We start from the raw sequence: 6,884 nt of genomic DNA, 5'->3' as shown, positions 1-6,884 counted from the left end.
ACACACATCCCATACTTATGTCGGGCCTCGATCCTCACTACCCACCCAATTGTCTCCCCCATTGTTCACCGGATCTGCCCATGTGGGTGGTTGTATATTTTTACCCACACCTAGCCGACCGACCCCACCTTTAATTCATGCCAACCCCACCTAGGAACCTTCACTTCCTAGTCCCCACGAACTGGCTGTACAGATTGAACAAATAGGGAGTGAAAATATTGAGCCGGTAGATGGTTTGTGAAGATCGCTACGTACTCATGTACATACTTTAGTTTCCCACTTATTAAACTATACTCTAGCTTTTAGGGAATGTGTGCATTTATATAATGTGGTGTATAATATTTCAGGTAAGACTAGACCGGTTAAGGCAGCTGTGAGAAAACGAAAATATCGTTGAGCTTTTGATGATGTGGAGGGTGTTCATACTGTCAGGATGGAGCATATGGGGTAAAATTTCTTCCATCACTTAATATGCAAATGTTTTAGAAGTTCAATCAAGCTCCTTAGTCCTTAAAGACATTAGGAAGTTCAATCAAGCTCCCCGCCACCAAAATAATCTTGCAAATTACTACATTATTAGAAATATTTAAATTTAAAAAAAAAAGTCAATTGAGGCAAGAAATAAGCTATGGTTACAACTTTTAGAAGTCATCCGGGCCAAAAAAATTGGTCCTATTTTGTAGAGGCTTTGATTTAGCTACCTAATACATGTTAAAGTTGTATTGAAATATAGTGTATATGGTTTGAAGCACTATGATTGTCTTTCATTTCGCCTTTATATACATCAAATCAAATTTCATATTCTGATAAGAAAAATCATCATAAAAACATGCACATCTATGTATGGTTCTTCTAACATTACTCAATCTATCTCCTTAATAACGTTTAAACCTAAGACACATAAATCTAATCCAAGGTAAAGGATAGAAGAACACTTTACCTTATAAATCTGATCCATAATAAGTCAAACTGTAGGCCTCCATCTTTAATAGGAGAAAAGGTACCATTAAACTAAAAAGCTATTTGTAAGACTTATCAAATACCGAAAAGAAAGATTAAAATAAGTATCTCTTGACTACACACAAAGGATAACAAGAAAAGCCCAATGAAAAACATACAATTGATAAAGGAACACAGGGCACTTTTAGAATTTGGAGAGCTTAACAAGTACATTTAGGCTGAAAATTATAGTTTAAGTGAAAACAAGGGCATTACCAAAAACAAAAATCCTCATATAAAAGTTGTTCCAAGCTTGCAAGAATCCAGAGGATCTTCATTTACCCCAAATCTCTTATTTAACCATCATAGACTTTACCAGTTGAGCTAACTGGAACCTTCAAATATGTATATACACACACTAACAATATTTGACTTTGGTTGAGTTCATAATATCGTGCCACAAAAGTTTTTAGGACCTCACAAATTTACACATCAATATTCTAATACACAATTTGTTTATTGAATTTAAATTTCATTATACTTCAACTCTCCCTTACAAATTAGAATCACACATTATACTTTCCTTAAGGTCTAATATATATTTCCATATCATGGGTTTCAATTAGTTCACCTGGTAAAGTTTCTAATGGTTGAATAAGAGACTTAGGGTTCAATTCCCGCCCCTACACTAAAAACCAATTGGTTTCTTGGTTTAATGATAAAGAGTTATTATCAGGAGCGGACGTCATAGGTTAAAACTATCAAAAAATGTGTGTAAATATATATATATATATGTATATGTATATGTATATATGTATGTATATAAACATAATCATAATAAATGCCTATTATGTTCCATGTTTAAACACTCAATTATAATCTTAACATATCATACTTTAATAATAAAAAACAGAATAGATATTTCCATCTTCAAACATAACCATTATAGTTAGCCTTTTTGAGTTATGTGAATTTTTGTCAAAGAAAAAAAAATCACAACCACAATAAATAGCTATTAATAATTACATATAAAACATAAATCATAATTAATACCCATTAATAAATATAAAGTTAAAGACATTTGACTTCAAAAATATTTTGCTACTATAATTTTGAGGCCTCACAACTTTACACATCGATATTCTAATAAGTAGGGATGGCAATGAGGAGAGGCTAAGTCGAAGGGTGAGATCTTCATCCTTACCCCGTATGACAGAGAAAACTTCCTTACCTCATACTAGCCCCTTGGGCCTTGCACCGTCCAATAAAATTATATTTTGTGTTAGTATGCCCCGCAACTATTAAATTTTTAAAAAAATAAAACATGTTTTATTAATATAAATATACTTAAAATTACAACTAAATTCATCCCATAAAATCAAACTAATTTTTAGCAAGAACTGAATAATATTATCCAAGTGTTTAACAAGACAATATCACAACAAAAACAAAAATATTAAAATCCATACATTTAAATAAGCTAGTAAGGATTGTTTATTTAAGTATTAGGGATTTAGGGTATGAAAAATTTCCATCCCTACTAATATTTATTTTTTTAATTAAGTTTATACTATGTTTTATATTTAATACTACAACAAAAATGGACTATGGTGATGAAACCTTTCGTCACAATATGCCCTTATTTCGTCACCAAATACATATGGTGACGAAACAGCATTCGTCACCTTAGCTCTGTCACACAATGTATTGGTGACGAAAATGTTTCGTCACCAATAAAAAAAATGATAGGTGACGAAATTTTTTCGTCACTAATAAAAAATGATAGGTGACAAAAGTTTTTCGTCACCTAATATTTTCGTCACTAAACCTTATTTCCAGTGACGGAATACTTCGTTACCAAATGTATTTTTTTTTTCCAATTTCAATAGATCAGGAGACAAAGTTTTGCGTCACCAATCATTTTTTTTTTTTAATTTCAATAGATCAAGTGACAAATTATTTCGTCACCAATTTCTGCTTATAGTCAAATATGGCAACGAAAATTATCGTCACCAATTTTATTTTTTTATTAATATTCTTTACATTTACTTGTCATTACATTAACCTGTTCATTTCTAACCAAATCCATAAATTAAAAAAAAAAAAAACATTCATTCATTTCTAACCAAATCCATAAATTAAAAAAAAAAAAAACATTCATTCATTTCTAACCAAATCCATATAATCTAAAAATGCAATAAAGATGTTCACAAAGTAATTACAACCATTTACATACAAATAATGTCTTAGCTTCCAAACTTTACAGAAAATTAATTGAGTTCAAGTAGTCCCACAAAAGCTATCTTTTTGCCACCAATCCCAAATCTGCACAAGTATCAAGGAAAATACATTAATAACAAACTGGATTGCAAACCCATATCCCTAATAAGATGTACTACAACAACAACAACAAAAAGATTATTATTAGTAAGACAATGCAAAAAATATCCACGGAATACCCAATAACAAACTAGACAAAATAATCATAATGCAAAATCATATGAAGCCAAACTATCAAATAAAGAAGACCCACAACATTCTCATCAAATAAAAACCAAACCTACATTACAAATTACGGAGAAATCATAAAGAATACAGAAAAATCCCAATTTAAAACAAAACAAATAAAGTGAAATCCAAAACAAAAACTTAGCCACCATCATAAACACAAACCCACCCACCACAATGAATAAAAAATCTAGCCAACACTATTAAAAAAAAAAAAACTAGCCACCACCATTAAACAAAAACCACGGCCACCACCATAAACAAAAAACCCACCACCACCATTAAACAAAAAACAAAGCCACCACCCATTAACACAAAAACTCAGCCACTACTATAAACAAAAAACTCAGCCATCACAATAAATAAAAAACACAGCCACCAACATTAACAAAAAAACTCAGCCATTATCATAATCAAAAAACCCAACCACTACCATTAAACAAAAAGCACAGTCACCACCATTAACACAAAAACCCAGCCACTACCATAAATAAAAAACTCACCACCACTGTTAAACAAAAAACACAACCACTACCATTAACACGAAAACTCAGCTACTGCTATAAACAAAAAACTCAACCATCACTATATACAAAAAACTCATCACCAACATTAAACAAAAAACTCAGCCACCACCATAAACAAAAAACCCGCCACCACCATTAAACAAAAAACATAGTCACCACCATTAATACAAAATCATAGTTACTACCATAAACAAAAAAACTCAGTCATCAAAATAAACAAATAACCCACCACCAACATTAAACAAAAAATCCAACCACCACCATAAACACAAAAACCCAACTACACAATAAACAAAAAATCCAGCCACCATCATTAACACAAAACCCACCACCATCATTAAACAAAAAAATCCAACTACCACTACAAACAAAAAACCAATCACCATCATTTAACAAAAAACACAATTATAGCACAATTGTGCTACAGTACCCTCATACATATAAGAGGTTACTATATCACAGTTGTAAAAATGTTTACAATTGAGAGACAGGGTAATACTTGTTTTTGTGTTTTTATGCTAAAATATAGCAACATATACCATATACAAGCCCCAATACTAATGCTCTTAGGTAGGCAAATAAAACACTGACCAGGATATGTTCTAGTTAGTAGATGAGCTCCCCCCACTGCCAGAAATGTCACGGTCACCCTTGCTCCTCAAATATTGTATGATGCAATCCATCTTCTCCTCCAGCCTGAAGTTTGCATCCTGGAGCTCTTCTACTTGACCCTCTAGCCTATAGTTTGCATCTTGGAGTTCTTCTACTTGACCCTCAAGTTGTTGAGTATACTGAGTTGAGGAAGATAAGGCAGGAGTCCTAAGAGATGAGGAAGGCCTCATGCCAAGTCCCTTTACATAGCCAGATCTCGGCTTAAGAACCATCATAGATATCTCCTCTTCCGTCAAAGGTTGTGCTTCAGGAGTGCTACAATGCTCATCTTGCACTCTCAACATCTCTTGCTATCATTTCAAATAATAGAAACCATCAGAAATATATATGTTCTAGTTTTGCAAACATATATAGAATAAAAATACATATATTCTAGTTTTACAAACTCAAGGCATGTACTGATATACATACATATGTATGTTCGCAATCAGGATGTACCCACTATTTTGTCTTTGAATTGAAGTGGGTATCACAGTAGACTTGTGCTAGCTTAGGAATATGATCTCCATTTTTTCGTCTCTGATTATATGCTTTTCAATGTTAGAAGACAAGTTAATTAATTACAACAAGTAATATGCTAAGCTTTTGAAAAATTGAAATAACACACCGCCTTATCCACCCTAACTGCAAGTGACTTGTTTCCACATCTATGAATGTGTTTGTCAACCGTTCCCTCTTTATTTCTGTTTCTAGCATTTCTTGCTGAGACTTTCTATAAAGAATAAAGACCAAGAAAATATTAGAGTTTTGACTTAAGTTATATACACACACACACACACACACACACACACACAGATTACAATATAAATCTACTCCACCTTCCAAATAAATATTAATCAAACAAATTTGATAGAACGAATAATCTAGTAGACATGACACCATAATAAGATCTACATAAAATATTACTCCAATGCATATATAGGTAAGGATTATGTAGGTGAAAGGTGAGAACATACTTCACTTGTAATTAAAATTTTCAAAGTATTAATTACCAGCCAATCTTCATCACTCCACTTTCCATCAATTAGTTCAATCCATTTTTCTCGTGTGACATTTTTTGGTGGGTGGTTTCTTGCATATGTGTTTCCTTCATCCTTCACAAGTTTCTTATATTTTGCAAACAACTTATTGTAGTGGCTGCTCAATAATCTACCACACTTTGTAATTAGAGATTTTTTCACAAGTACAGATTCTCCTTGTATATCAAATTGATCATGCAAAGTGAGGTATGTATAAAGAAAATATCATTCATTGAATTCAATATGCTTAGTGACAGCATCAACAATACACTATAAAATACAACATAAAGTATAAAACAATGTAATTAAAACAACAAAATCAAGCTCATGGACAACTATAAACATTTAAAATACCGCCACATTTTGAATGATCACCTCTTTTTCACTGCTATCAACATTCTTCCAACTATAAACATTCATGGTGGACAAGTTCGTACGCACTTGTACACCAATTTGGCTAGCAAACTTCCCTGCATGTTCACCAATAGGAGCACAAAACTCTGGGGCAATGCGGACCGGTAGCTTCCCATATTTCTCAACAAGTCCTCGTACCCCTAATCCACGCGTCATGCCTCGGGCATGTCTACAAGTTGATGCTATCAAGACATAATACAAATTAAATCAACAAGTGAACCAAATATAGTGTGATTATGAAATCAAGTAATAGAACTTAAATATCTCACCATCCGTGGTAGACGGTGTGCCCACAAGCTGTGCCTCAACATTAGTAGAAATTTGGGCAAGAGAATCTCCACCAAGATGCGTGCTCGATGATGGGCCGGTATGCTGGACTACTGGGGTAGATTCCTTATGCTTATAACAAGTCATCTGTATCATGCAAAAAAGTATATAAAAATATCTAAATTCATTACAAGTTAAGATATAAACAAGTTATTTCATCATTTAAAATATCTTCAATCGATGATTTTCATTGATCATTCCAAACACAATATTACAAAGTATCTCAGGCACCAAATCATGTATATAATACCTCAGAATCTCCACCGAGAAGTAGGCTCGATAATGGACTCTTATGCTGGACTGCTAGGGTAAATTTCTCACGGCATGAACGAGTGCTACGTCCTGGTGCGATCTGTATCATACCAAAATATGTATAGATTTTTAAATTCATTAAAAAAAAAGTTATTTCATCACAATATTACAAAGTACGAAGTATTGCATACACCAAATCATATATATAGTACCTCATTATTTAAAG

The sequence above is a fragment of the Castanea sativa genome, chromosome 1, assembly GCF_040712315.1.
Source record: "Castanea sativa cultivar Marrone di Chiusa Pesio chromosome 1, ASM4071231v1".
Taxonomy (NCBI): Eukaryota; Viridiplantae; Streptophyta; class Magnoliopsida; order Fagales; family Fagaceae; genus Castanea; species Castanea sativa.
Note: the sequence above shows the minus strand (reverse complement) of the source record.